Genomic DNA, 15,160 nt, shown 5'->3' with positions numbered 1-15,160 from the left:
CACCATAAAGCAACAATAGTATTGCGCCACAGTTCTTGAATTCAAAGATTTCCCTGAAAAGGTGCCAAACATGATGGATTGTCACAGGCTCTTTGCTCTGGCTTGACATATCATTGCTATCTGATGTTCTCTTACGTTCTATTCTGAACCTGCCAAATGACTGACCCTCGAATTTAATGCCACACCTTCTTCTCTTTTCTCTTTCTGAATGACATCTTTTCTGCTCCGTCTCCAAAGAACTGGAGGATACTGCAGCATCCTTGGGGACATACAGCAGGCTGAGCTGGAGCCTGTGTGGGACTTAAAAAGGACTTCCAGTTGGTGGTAGCCTGAGGAACTTCCTTTCACTCCAATGTTGCTCCAAAACTAATTGTCGCCAGAATTCGGAACTATCAGGTTTGCTAAGGTATGTGATTTTTGCCTTTGTTTTCATTCCTATATGTTTTCTAAACATCTGTCTATGGCTCTTGTAACTATGGTTCTGCATATTTATATGTAGGTAAATGCAGCCCACAAACTGCCTCAGTGAATACCCTGTGCTCTTTGATTTGAAGAATACTTTGTAAGGTTAAAGTGCTTTTAAAGTCACTGTCTGGATGAAGTCAAGTGCCTTTATTGAATAACCTACTCGTTTATGCCTGTGTATAGTGGTTTGTAAAGTAACCTTGTTGAAAGGAACCTGGATTTTGAAAACCACTAATATCTGATGAATAGAAGGTCAGAGATCAAAAATAAATAAAATAAAAACCAGACAAATGTAAAAAACAAAGAAAAGAGAGATCATTCTCCAAAAGCCATACTCTTTTTTGTCACTTGTATTTCAACATTGTTGGCCTAGGATGAAATTTACTATATTAGTTTGTTACATGATAGTCCAGTGGTCCCCAGCCTTTTCGTCTAGCGGGCACCAGACGAAGGACCACTGCGGCGTTGGAGCACCTGCCGAAATGCTGCCGAATTTTGGTGGCATTTCGGCGGCGACGCCTCCCCATCATGTCACTTGTTGGCGACAAGCGTTGTCATCGAAAGGTGTCCCCATTGAAATTCGGGAGTGACACCTCTCGATGACGTCACTTATCAATGGCAAGCAGCATCATCGAGGGATCCCCGCCGAAATTTGAGGGCAACGCCTCTCGATGGCATCATTTGTTGGCGACAAGTGCCGTCATCGAGAGGCGTCCCCGCTGAAATGCCGCTGAAATTCGGCTGCATTTCGGTGGGTGCTCTCCCTGGGGCCAGGACACGGGCGCATTAAGATGCCCCTGCGGACACCGCATTGGGGACCACTGTGATAGTCCCTTGGATAGGAGGCTCATGTATTTTGTGTGCAGATTCTGATGTCACAGAGCAGAAACTCACATGGCATAGAGCAAACAGCCCAGAATCGCAGGGTAACACTTAGAATAACACCGTCTATGACAACCCATCTCCCTTTGTTTAATCCAAGTTATTTCCAGGAAGGAAATTGGGTTTGTTTGTTTATATGTTTGAATCATCAATTGGAAAGATATTTAAAAGGCTTTGGAAGGGTGAATGCAAAACCTTAGTTCCTAGGTCTGCATGGATTTGTATCAAATGATAAAGTGATAAAAAGTACACGTGTTCTATTCTCATTAATAGCTGAATAAGAGAGAGACTCCCTACACACTCTGCAGGAGCAATACAGTGTTCAGGCTTAATGTAGGAGTGTTGAAAAATCCAAACAGAAGTTAGAGTTTCATATATTTTTAAAGCCTCCAAGAAAATGTGGAGTTCTCCTCTTACATGAATTCTTTTGGTGTGATCAGACTAATACCACTTGTTCTGTAAATAGTGAAATTTAATTCAGATACCTCACTGGAGTTCCATTTGTAACATTTGCATACAGAGTACATTCAGTTTTGAAATGGCTGCAGTACAGAAATACGACTACAAGACTAGAATGAGTTCAAACCATCTATGCCCACACTATAATCTGTATAGATCATAGTTTGCTTACTGGACTTGACCATTGGCCTGGCAATAAAAGTACAGATCACAAGAGTGGGTTCCACATAAGACAGAGACGGCTCAGAGCTACGGGAAGCTCCTCTCCTACCTTCAGTGCAGCGAGAAAGAGGAAGGATTGGAGAGGGAAACGAAAGACAATCCCTTCACTCCCAGGGCCTGGGGTAGGGAGAAAGGAACGAGAGAGAAATTATGGGGCGGAATGGAATTGCCCCAGTCCTAGCGTGACATTGTTTGTGATGCTGTGATGTTGTTGCACCAATGCATGGTGACGCTGAATTATAACAGGGCTAAGTCCCAAGGCCAGTATGAACTGGGCATGGCTGCACATTTATTTTGTAGTTCTCTGCACTGCCATTCAGTGATACGTTGTTCTCTGGTTCCTCAAGCATCTGTACTGATATAATCAAATGCAGTGCTCCACATACTCTGCAGGAGTCTACACTGTTTACAAACAAACTCCCATGGAAATTCCTGCCATTAAATAGTAACTATTGCAAGCTTTTTAATCTGTCTAAATAGTGCCTGGTTGTAATGACAAGAGTCGCTGCTAAACTTGTGAGTACATTGTCTGGAGAGGAAGGCTAAAGGTGGAGTATTTTGCAATCAAGGGAACTCTTTCAGTCCTAAAGGGAAATATTTTACACCGCTGTAGCCTGGAAATCAAATCAGTTTGTTTAATTGCACGTTTCTCTTTTATATTTGTTAAGTGAAAGCGTGTAAATCTTTCGTGTGTGTATTTTGCTGGCTGCCCTGCTATGGGAAAGCTCAAGGCGCCTGAAGACGGGCAGTGATCTGTCGCCAGCGCTTTGAGAACCATTATCTGATTTTCATGCAGCTTCAACAAATCAGAATAGAGGAACTGTCTTTCTAGCTCTGATCCAGGATCTATGCAATAGCATTAATATATGGAGATGTACCTATCTCATAGAGCTGGAAGGGACCTGAAGGGTCATTGAGTCCAGCCCCCCTGCCTTCACTAGCAGGACCAAGTACTGATTTTGCCCCAGATCCCTAAGTGCCCCCTCAAGGACTGAACTCACATCTCTGGGTTTAGCAGGCCAATGCTCAAACCACTGAGCTATCCCTCCCCCCTAATGGCCTTGTGGTATGTTATGACAATTTACCAGCCCATGCATAAGCGCTATCCACTTGTTATCATCACGTTAATGGTGCCTGTCCAAAAATCTTATTCACCCTGGCCATGTGTGCAAGTAGAATTTTGCAATGCCAACAAGAGGTTGCCAGGAGTGAATCATTTTGCATGCTATGACTTGAGTATGATGCTGGTGCAGAATTGATGGAACTTCACAGGGTCTGCTGCATAGGAGTAAGACCTTTCCTAAACAAGGGTTTCCCCTCTGCAGATTTATTCTGCATTTGCCCTAGGAACTGCTTGTTCTCATTTCAGTATTGCCAGCCTCAAGCATTCCAAAATCATGAGTCAGGTCCCAAAATAATAATAGGCTTCTGAGCGTTTAGACTGCACTTGGGTCACCTGTTCAAACTTTTCTCTGCAGTCATGAGAGCTGGAAACTTTATTTGCTAACGAAAGCAGAGATTTGCATGGAATCACATGAATCTGGGGTCTGGAGCGTTAAGGAAAACCCCTCATATTGTGAGACTTGTGCTAAAATCATGAGAATTGGCAATGCTGCTATTTTACATCCAGTTCATCCATCTCAGGCACTTATATGTCCCCCCCCCTTACTGTAGTCTCAGAGTGCATCACAATCTTGAACATAACCTAGCAACATCCCCAGGAGGGAGGGAAGTGCTGTTGTCTCCCTTTTAGAGGTGGGAAACTGAGGCCCAGAAACTTGTCTGAGGTCACACCAGACATTTATGACAGAGAAGAGCATTGAGCCTGGGTTGTCTTAGTCCCAGGCTCCCACTCTAATCACTGTACCATCTTTCCTTCCTGCCCCCTTCCTTATACCACTGTCTACATTCCCTGAGCAGCAGGGAAAGGATCACCAGTTAAGGGATTACAATACCCCTGTGAGACTGCTGTAGAAGCAAAGGAATGAACAGGTGAGAAACAAGTTGGGCTGCAAGGCCTTCACCTTTGGTTCCTCCCATAACCCAAAGCAGCTGTTGGCTGCATTTGTGCATTTCTGGAATAAAAACTACTGCAGAATCGGGAAATTGCCTTTTTCATACCTCAGTTCCCATGGAACTGAAGCTACAGCACTCAGGTTCCAACTGTAGCCAGCTCCAAGTCCTGAATATTGCACCACTTGCTCTGTAACTTTAGTGGAAATGAGACCATATGTCTAAATAACGCTTAGCTGAAGACATTCATCTTTGCAACACGCTGTTGCTTGCTCATGTGTGACAGGCTGATTTCATTTTAACAACACTTATGTAATTGTGCTGATGATAATCTTGTGTATGGAATTTTTTTAAACTGATCTACAGATAACACACACTAATATTTTGTCTTCAAATTGCTTGTTGTTAGATTAGTAGGGATTATATAACCCTTTAAAATCTCTTTTTTGCTGAAGAAGTGCATTTAATTAATACATAGGAAATTATTTTTTTAAGTGCCCATTAAATGTAGTTATTAAATTTTACCTTGCAAGTATAAGTGGAATAATCTGTGTTCATTTGATGTGTTTTATAGCTCATATAGCAGTTAATTGTCTTTGGAACATTGATTCTTGGAAATGTTCTCCTTTTTCAGGTAAAGTCATTATCTGAGTTTAACCTTCCCTTATATGTTGGATAAAACTCGGTCTTTTAAATGTTTTTAATCAGATTTATTAAATGTAAATACGGGTTTATGTTTAAAAATACACCTTTTGAAAATTAAATTTGAAATCTTGACAACCTACATTAAGATTTAAATTTACTGACATATAATAGAACCATTTACATTAAAGGAAAAGAATAACATTAAGCAGTACCTGTTTGCTGCTGAAGTTTTGAAGACAATTAAATCATTGAACTGGTGGCAGTCACTGGCTAAACACCTCTACCATGTTTGGTGAAGTGCTAAACTAGATTTTGAAACCAGTAGCCTCTATTGCACATGCAGAAAGAAGATGATTTTCTTCATTTCAGTTTATTCAATTAGTTCAATATAAGTCAGGGCAGTACCATAACTGCCTCAGATTTCCAGAACAATAGCAAAGGCAAATTAAATACCCCATTTTGAGCTAATGCTTTCCTACGGTTGCTGATCACATTTTAGTAGTTCAAAGACATTGTTCTAGGGAAGTAGGCCTGCAATAGCCTTTCCTGTGTGTGTATCTCACAAATAAAGGTATGCAGCATTTTTATGCAAGTAAAAAATAAGTGAATTTTTTCAAGCACTTGTCTGGACTTAGTTTTCTAGGATGTGAAAATAGGATGGCTTTTATATTCTGTGTGACTTCTTGGAAGATGAGCAGCCTTGCTGCTAACATATCAAATCTTCCGATGGCACTTCTGTTGCGGCCCCGTTCACCCAACCTGGCTTTCTCTGACTCTGTTCCACTGATGTATATTGGAGCACATTCTTAATAACAGATATCTCGGTTGAGGGAGAGAGGATATCAGTGGAACTAAGTTGAATTTATAAGGAATTCTAAATCTAATGTGGACCTTGCAAGAAATCTGTCAAGAAACAAATGATATCTTGATGACAATATAGTCCTTCGACCTATACTTAAAAATACCATAAAGCATACTCTGTTCTTGGTATGTGGTGTTGGTTACACTGTCAGACAAATAATATATAACAGGATCGGGCCCATCGTACACAGAAGAGACAATCCCTGCCCCGGAGAGCTTACATACAGGACAGCAAAGGTGTGGAGGGGGAGACAGGTTAATTGACTTGCCCCAGGTCAGAGGGCAGAACAGTGACTCTCACAGGAATAGATCTGAGGTTGTCCCCTGACTGCCAGTCCTGTGTCCTCTCTTCAGGACCCCGTGGCTTGCAAATGCAGTGTCGCTTCAGAAAATATAATGAGGCTAGAGTTTATTTTCTCCTATGTGACATGTTTTATGTTACTTTACAAGAATGAATTGAAAATCTGGTTTTAATTACTTTGTATCCTAGCAGGGGAGAAGTTTGTCTGATGCCTTTTTTACAAATTACAAATACAGAACTTAAAAAAAATGAAAGAAGGTTCCTTTCCCATGAATGGTAGACTCACTGGTGCAGGGACTGCCATAAATCGTGTGTTTTTACAGCACTTTGCACTCTGGGGCCCAACCTGGTGAATGTATTCTGTTGCCTAACGCGCAGTTAGATGTTAAATAATACTAATAATTTATAGTATGATACTTTGTGCTCTACTGCAAACACATGTTTGGAAATGCATTCAGTGAGTGTCTGAGTGGTGGTTCACTGTTCAGATCATGGCAAAGAAGAGGGCAACAAATATTCAGAGTGGAAAATTAATTATGCTCTGCCATCCTCCTGCCCTGTGCTCAAGCCAGTTCTGTTATCCAAGTTCTCTGTCCAGTGTTTCCAAAAAAGATGAGACTGTTGTGGAGTCATTCCCGAAACAGTGGGAATTTTGCCTGAGCAGGATCTGAGGCCAAACTTCAGGAGCGGGACAGGGGTTGATCATTCAGGATGCTTTAGTAAGTTTCTGCAGCATCTGTAGCTGTGGCGATGTCTGGCTTACTCTTAAATTGGGCAGCTGTGTCTGCTTTACTGTACATCATAGGCTTTACTGTCTGTAGACATAAGCTCCTGTTGTTGGAGCTCAGTCACCCCTCTGCAATGATTGGTCAGAGGAACATGCCTACCAGAATTCCCACATTCACAAGGACAAATCGGATGCTGCTGCTCCTTAAGAAGACACGATTTGCACTCCTCTCTCTGTGGCCGTTTTCATTGCTTCATTAGCCTGCCTCCTCCCTGCCCCCGTTGTGGAGTGGGTAGCTTCAATAGCAGTTGCCTCCCTTCTGCTCAAGGGAATAAAAGGATTGCAGCTGTGTCTGGCTTCTGCTCCTTGCACTCTTCCCCAAATTGCAGGTCCAGTGTTGTCCTTAATAGACATGAACCCAAGATGCAAAGGTCAGGAGTGTTTGGAACTGGGGTATTTGCATGGGTCTCTCTCTCTCCCTCTCTCTTTCTCTTACAATGCCCATGTGTTTTGTATTACCTTAGTGGTCCAAATAAATAAAGTTACATAGCTGAAGGATACAAGCTCTCAAAATCCTCTCTTTTCTCCCTCTTTTTTCCTCATCTGTGACCTCCCTTTTCTGTCCAGTCTTCTTTATTGTCAATTGGTCAATAAATAACAGGATAAAGTTGCACTTTGGGCTTCTTCACCAAAAAATATAAAAAAAACGGGCCGGTGATGCTACATTACGGCTTCTGCTATCTTAGTAGTTCAAGATCCTTTCCATTTAAACAGGGAAAATCCTTTGCGGTTTGTAACCTGAAACCCTGAATTAAATTCCATGTTTTCCCCTTGCACTCTGAGCTCAGCGTGAATAGTCCTTGTCTTCCATGATTTTTTTAAAAACTGCTACAAAATCTTCAAGATCCTGTTGGAAAAGCACTCCCAAGGGGCAGCATCAAGGCTAATGCACTATACCAGTTTCACCAGTTCAGTACTCAGGCCTGCACGTTAGGCTGTCCCCTCGTTCCGCAGCCGCCTACTTGATGCTTGTGCATACGAAGAGCATTGAGAACTGTCCCGTTTGTTCTCATGCAAGAACAGAGAAGGCAAATAGAGCCGAGCGAGGGGGAAGAATGTGCCCACCTGCATCAGCTACCGCAGACCAACCCAGTGATCTCTTTAGTTGGGGGTGGATCATCCAGAGTGTGGGTATCCAGTGACTAGCATAGGAATGTCTATGCTAACATCCCTGCTAAACATCTGTGCATGCCCAGTCTGAGAATATCTGATGTATTTCTAGAAGTCTGAGCACACTTAGTCTTCAGGCATGTCTATGCTCCAGGCTGCTGCCAGCATAGCTCTGTGGTTAGGGGTATGAAGAGGTGTGGTCCCTGCCTGACAGAGCTGTGCTGGCAGAAACCCCTCGTGTAGATAGAATTATACTGACAAAACTAGAGTGTTACTGGCAGAGCTTGCTTTGCTTATGGAGCGCGTGGGGCATTAGTCTGTGGGTACAAAGCACTGCTTTGCTGTTATATGTGGGTCTACACTTGGCATGCTTTCCGGTATAGTATACGGCTATAGTGATACCAGTGAAACACCTTAGTGTAGACCTGGCCTCAGCTGAAGTCTAAAATGCTATGCCTTCTTTCCAGCTGGACTCCAGAATACTTACTGTATGTTACAGTTGACGGTACCTTAACAATGTTGTAGCCCTGATTTGCAGAAGGCTGATGAGATTATCAGAACTGGAAGGCTGTTTCTTTACAGATTTCAGAGTGGTAGTTGTGTTAGTCTGTATCAGCCAAAACAATGTGGAGTACTTGTGGCACGTTAGAGACTAATACATTTATTTGGGCATAAACTTTGGGCTAAATCAGATGCATGGAGTGGAACATATAGTAGGGAGGTATAAATACACAGCATATGAAAAGATGGGAGTTTCCTTACCAATGGGAGGGTCAGTGCTAACGAGCTAATTCAATTAAGGTGGAAGTGGGCTATTCTCAACAGCTGACAAGAAGAGGTGGAAATCACTTTTGTAGTGCTAAGGGAGGCCAATGTAATCAAGGTGGCCCACTTCAAACAGTTGACAAGAAGGTGTGAGTATCAGCAGGGGGAAATTAGTTTTTGTAGTGACCCATCCACTCCCAGTCTTTATTTGATGACCAGTTTTCAAATTAATTCCAGTTCTGCAGTTTCTCATTGGAGTCTGTTTTAGAAATTTTTTTTGTTGAAGAATTGCCACTTTTAAGTCTGTTGAGTGACCAGGGAGATTTAAGTGTTTTCCTAGTGGTTTTTGAATGTTATAATTCTTGATGTCCGATTTATGTCCATTTATTCTTTTGCATGGAGACTGTCCGATTTGGCCAATGTACATGGCAGAGGGTCATTGCTGGCACATGATGGCATATATCACATTTCTTTACAGTAATAGTAATACTTTTTGTACTGTCATTTAACTTTTTGTTTCTAATTATCATCACTGCGGGTGAAGCTAGACAATCTGCTGTTGAAGTTACACAAATTCAGATCGGAGATAGGGCATACATTTTTAATAGTAAAAGTAGTTAACCATTGGAGCAATTTACCAAAGGTCATGGTGGATTCTTCATCACAGATAATTTTAAAATCAAGAATGGATGCTCTTCTAAAAGGTCTGCTCTAGGAATTGTTTTGGAGAGGTTCTATGTTCTGTGTTACAGAGCAGGTCAGTCTAGATGACCACAGTGGTCCTTTCTGGCCATGGAATTTATGGCTCTATTAATTTAAGAATAAATAAATAAGTACAATCCAGCTATTCATTTGGTTACTGGAGTGTATGGCATTGTTCTGTACAGTAATGACCGAATATTCAGTGCACTGTGTAGTAACTGTTGGTAAATGTTGACTTTTAAACAGAGACTACTGTACCGTAGAACATCACGTTACCCTTTTGGTCTGAGTGGTTAGCCAATATTTGGGGCCTTGCAGAGTTGTTTGCATTAGCATGAGTTATCAGTTATGTGAGTCAGGTGTACTCTTGGTGTAATCTTGTTTAGTTACAAACAGGGCTGCCCAGAGATTCAGGGGGCCTGGGGCAAAGCAATTTTGGGGGCCCCTTCCATTAAAAAAAAGTTGCAATACTTTAGAATACTATATTCTCGTGGGGGCCCCTGTGGAGCCTGGGGCAAATTGCCCCACTTGCCCCCTGTCTCCTCTGGCCAGCCTTGATTACAAAGAATGGACGCAAAGTCCTGTTTGCCTGAACACAGTGGAAACAACAAGCAGGCAGTTTCCCTGCTCAGAAATCCCCTGGTCTGCCACTCCAGCAAGCTCTGTGCCCAAGATCCTCCTTCTCACTGCTTCTCAGGGTCACACTCACAACTCTCTCAGGCTTTCTGCCTCTAGCATGCACAGGCTGCAGCCAGTATTCTAACCCCCTAACCCCATTTACAGCCTGGGAAAGCTCTCAGTCCACACAGTTTAGTGCCAGCTTGCCAGGTGGTCTGATGCCTCAGGCAGTAACTGCCCAGCTGTTTTAACTATGTAAAGGGGCTTGACTGTGCATGGATCAGCCCCTGGCATTAATGAGGTCTGTGGGTGTCTTAGGATCTAAGACTCACCTGCTGGCATCTGTTAGCATCTTTCGGCATAATACCGCCACCAGTATAACACACATCCAAGCCAACAGTGATAGGATTGTTGCGATACTGAAATGGAAACCATGCTTAGAGTGCTGTTTGAAAGTGAAATTTTACAGTGAAGGTGGGCCCATCCCATAGGAGTCTGTAAAAACATTGTCCTCCCAAGTGCAACTTTGTGTGTTGCTTTGCTTTATGCTGGTGCCTTTATTATTACTGGTGCCTCCATAAGCCGATGAGTTATGGGGGGTCTTATGAAGCTGTTCGCATTTGAGAGTTAATGAGAAAACTCCCATTAGGATGACATATCATTTGTTTCATAGTGAGCCACAAAAGCTGGCCAGTAACAGGAAAAAAATAATTAAAATGCTTGACAGACACCATATAGACTGAAATTTAATTACATAAACGAACAGTTGTATCCCAGAATGAACTCACTGTTTTAAGGATAACAGAAATAATTGCTGAAAGCTTTAACTCTTTTTATGGTCTAGATTCCAGCCAAACTCTCTAATTACGTGTCCTATTCTTGTAGTATTAGTTGAGCTTTGGGGAATTGACACAGTGCATGCAGTCTCTTTGAATGCCAAGGACATACTTTCTTTGGTAGTTATGCATTACGCATGGGAGAGCATAGAGAAGTTTGGGTTTTGGAAAATCCTTGTAGCTGACATCAAAGAATGTTGCTCTGAACATTAATTTCTGTGACTCAAAATATTCTAAGGCCCTGCCCAAACAAACAGCTATGCACGTGCTTCACTTTACACATGTGAGCAATTCCGTTGACTTCAGAGCAAGCCAAAAAGGTGTCTGAAACGTCTAATAGAAACAACCCTTGTGCAACTGTGGTGTTAGGGCTGTGCTGAAGAGGCATGGAACCTTCTTTGCTACGTGGAGTCTCTTTTCACAGAGAATGGCACTTAATGCCATTCAGGCTTTCAGCCTAGTGCATACGAAACAGCAGAGCTCCAATCCCCAGTTACTGACTCAGAACTAACCTATCCTGAATGAAACACTACAATAAATACTGAAGCTGTTACTGAATGGGAAAGTGCCACAACCTCAGCTGGGAGAAGTCAGCACAGCTCCATTGTCACCAGTCGGACTAGTCCCATGTGTTAAGTTGGAGTTGCACTGATTTTCTCCACGTGAGGATCTGGACCACAACTTGAGCTTCCTCCCTGAGCTCATCTGCTGCCCCCAACCTGCCGTTTCCTTGTCTGGACTTCTTCCTAATACTTTGACCCAGATCCTGGCAATTGCCTTGTAGCACTGGGGCCTTGGTTTGGAAGCTCAGACCTGCTGAGCTTAGATTAAGATGTGTATTAAGTTATCACAAAGACCTTTTACTCTTATGGGGAAAAAAGGCAACCCTATTGAAAAGAAATGGGAATGGTAGGGGGATTGTGTCCGGCCACAGGAAAAGCAAAATAAATATTAACTCACAAGCTATTTTCCTTGTTGGCATAATTTTAATAGAAATGCCTACTTTCAAGTCTGTGCTTTGAAAAGAATGTGTTGAAAATAGCACAACCAAAAAGGCTGAATGCCTGGTGGAAAGAGAAATGACCTACTGTCTTTCATATTTGGGAGAAACAAAGGGTTTTGAAGCCAACAGCCCACTGCTGTTCCTTTGTGTAAAGTGCACAGCAGAGCTTCCTGTGGAGTGCTGGGAAGGAAGCCAGTGGAAATCTTGTTGGCCTCTTCTCTATGATGGATGGCACTGGAGTGCATAGACAACAAAGCTTGGTAATTTTTTGTTCATTCCCCACTGGACGCTCAGTCTGACTGAATTCACGGTCAGCATTGTGTGGCTGGAGTGTTATAATTGTATGAGTTTCTTCTTGTCCGGTAACCTGATTATAAAGCAGCAAAGAATCCTGTGGCACCTTATGCATCTGAGGAAGTGGGTATTCACCCACGAAAGCTCATGCTCCAAAACGTCTGTTAGTCTATAAGGTGCCACAGGATTCTTTGCTGCTTTTACAGATCCAGACTAACACGGCTACCCTCTGATACCTGATTATAAAGGGCTGTTTTCAGTTGTCTTTTCCCTCTCTCCATGTTTGGGCCGGGTGGATCAACATAGCTGCATTTCCTTGAAGCTAATCAATTACAGTGGCTGGTATCTTCAGGGGACTGATGTCACTTTATCCCTGCTGAGGATTTGGCCCATGATTCCTTTGTCACTTCCTTACTTACCCATTTTCTTTATTCCCAGCATTATTTTTCCTCGCAGTTTTAGTGTAGAATTATAAAGAATTATAGTCCCGCATCTAGAGTAATATAATAGGCTTGGCCTGAAGGGAGCAATCTTGTTTGTTTCTGTGCACTCAGGCTGTGTAATGATGAGACCGTAATCCACATGGATGGAAAAGCCACGAGCCCAAACATTAAGGAAAAGGATTGTAAGGGCAATAAAAACAGCACTGTAAAGCATGCCATGACGTTGGCAGCCTTCTCGCCTTGATCCGTCCTGGAGGCACTCAGCTTTCGGCCTCAGGCCTGGCAATGCCCCTGAGGTTCTGTACACTCTGTTAACATACTGGAATGGAATAAATATAAATAAAACATGTGACTTTGGCAGTGCTCATGAACATTCCCATATCCATTTTTGTACCAGGTTGGTATGAAAAATAATGCTGACCGCACAGCTTGGTAGCAGACCTCGGAGGATGATACGTGACTGAGAACTGGTTCCTGAGTGTCGTTTTGTTGATGATGGAAGCAGGGCAATAATAATCTTTCTCTGTACAGCTCTGGTACAACAGTGCTGGGCTTCGGTTCTGGTGGCTGCAGGCCTGATCCAGGGTGAAGGGACGCTTTCCTTGGACTTCAGTAGGTTTTGGAGGAGGTCCTATGTTATGAGAGAGACACTGGCATGTTAGAGGTTAGAGAAAAGCAACCAAAGTGATCAAGCTGCTGGAGAGACTGATTCACGAGGAAAGAGTGAAGTTTTTGTAGCAAATAACTAAGCAGTTGTCATTGCTGGGCAGGTGTTGAGCTGTGACTATTGCTTTCTGTACAAAACATGTTGGTCTCCCCCTCTGTCTGTCTGTTTGAACCTCTTACCATAAACCAGGTTTGTAAGCTCTTTGGAGCGAGGACTGTCTTTTGACTTCTTGTCTGTGTGTAGCCCTGCAGGGTATATGGGCACTGTGGGGACACATATAAATACTAATAATACATGGTAACAGAGTGCGGATCTATGAAGAGCATCACTGTTATGCAGGGAGTGGATTTATTTGGTGTGATACACAGATAGAATCATAGGATTAGGCGGGACCGCAAGGCTCATCTCGTCTAACTCCCTGCCAAGATGCAGGATTTGTTGTGTCTAAACCATCCAAAACAGATGGCTACCCAGCCTCCTTTGGAAAACCTCCCATGAAGGAGCTTCCATAACCTCCCACGGCAGATGCATAACTAGGAATAGAAGGACAAAGTTAAGAAAGGAAAACTTGACATTCAGATCTATTAGACTGTGAAATAGTCCAAGGGAAGTGATGAAAGCTCAGGCATTTGGTACAATACCACACAACCATGACACAAATGGGAACGTGTCAGTACGTCTTTCATCTCTGCTCAGGAGACTTGCAGGAATTGGAGGAGAGGAGATGCTGCATGTCAGGATGAATTGGCAGAAGTGTCTGGGATAGCACGAGAGCCGCAGGTCGAAGAAGACGCATTGACTGAGTTGGAGAAGGGGACACTGGAACAGGCTTGGTGTTGCCAGTTGAGACTGAAGTACATTGTGTGGGTGCCAGCATTAGAATAATGAGGAATGCTGCAAATTAGAATTAGGGAGATGAGCAGCGCTGGGTATGAACCTGGGTGCACTACAGCTGATTCAGACTAGTGCTTCTATCTTCTTACTCTCAGGAGTCCCAAACATTTCCCTCACACATGTTTCTTAAAAACAAGGCTTTTTTAAAAGGGTTGGGTTGCTTGTCATTAGCGCTAAGCTGTTTCTCTACTTGCTTGCGGACAAAGTTAAAGGGGCGCTGGTTAGCCATGCACTCTTACTGCTTTCGGTCTGGGAAGAATTTCTACTGGTTAATGATTAATTCAAACATTCCTTGTCATAGGTACAGTGCGCATGGAGTGATAAATCTGTAAAGGGTTAGAGGTTGAGGTTTCTCAGTGCTGACAATTAGTTTGAGCCACGCGCTTTGCTTTCGTTGGCATTTTCACAGCATTAACCCAGACCTTGTCAATTAAAATCCAGACACATTTTGATGAGGGACATCTCCCTCTAATGATAATTGTAATAATATCACTTTTATTCATTTAATATCTGTCAAGCAGGCCATGCTTCCTGGAAGATAACTGCCTTGGTTTCACATTGCCTAAGTGGCCTGGAGGCTGCTTTGCGTTTCTAAGGTGACATTTTGCCAAGCATCAAAAGTATCTAAAAGCAAGTGTCAGTTTGTAGCTACCCATCTTTAAATATTCACCAGCTTCAGTTAATGCAGTTTGCCTGTAACTCAAGGCTACTTGAAACAGGTTTTCAAGCTCTGGAGCTAATAAGCTTTTGATAGTTCTCTAAAGACCATGATCTGGGTTTATTTTATCTATTTGGCTCTCTGTGGTATTCAGCATCATAGCATTTGAGCACCTCATAAACATGAATCAATATATGCTCACTACTGCCTCTAGCTGCATTTTATCAGGGCGGGAGAGAGAGAGGTGAACCGAGGCACAGATTGGTCAAGTAACTTGCCCAGTGTCACACAGGAGGTCTGCGGCAGAGCCAAAACCCAGTTCACTTGATTCATTCTAATGCACGAACCACAAGACCATTCATCTATATGCATGGATCTAAATGTTGTTTTATTTTGAATCTGTCCTGAGTTGAGGTAGATATTAGATATTTGATCCCATTTGAAAACCCTTTGATTTGCTAACATTGCCACTTTTTTATTTTGCATGTGAACACGTGTACAATTTCTGCTGGGGAAATCCATTTCAGTTGTCTAT

At 42.8% G+C, this 15,160-nt stretch overlaps 1 protein-coding gene across 6 annotated transcripts in view; it reads left to right on the top strand.

Moving 5' to 3' along the window:
* The window catches only part of SGCD (sarcoglycan delta), a 517,054-nt gene that overhangs the window by 218,342 nt on the left and 283,552 nt on the right, over positions 1-15,160 (top strand). For 5 of the 6 annotated variants that reach the window (XM_030572951.1, XM_030572948.1, XM_030572952.1 and 2 more), the window contains exon 2: positions 238-406. The exons of the other annotated variant lie outside the window; for it this stretch is intronic. The gene's annotated coding sequence lies outside the window, so the exon portion shown is untranslated. The remainder of the gene's footprint in view (positions 1-237; positions 407-15,160) is intronic. 6 annotated transcript variants of the gene reach the window in all.

This window comes from Gopherus evgoodei, chromosome 8 (assembly GCF_007399415.2).
Source record: "Gopherus evgoodei ecotype Sinaloan lineage chromosome 8, rGopEvg1_v1.p, whole genome shotgun sequence".
Taxonomy (NCBI): Eukaryota; Metazoa; Chordata; order Testudines; family Testudinidae; genus Gopherus; species Gopherus evgoodei.
Note: the sequence above shows the minus strand (reverse complement) of the source record. Positions and strands in the feature narration are given on the sequence as shown.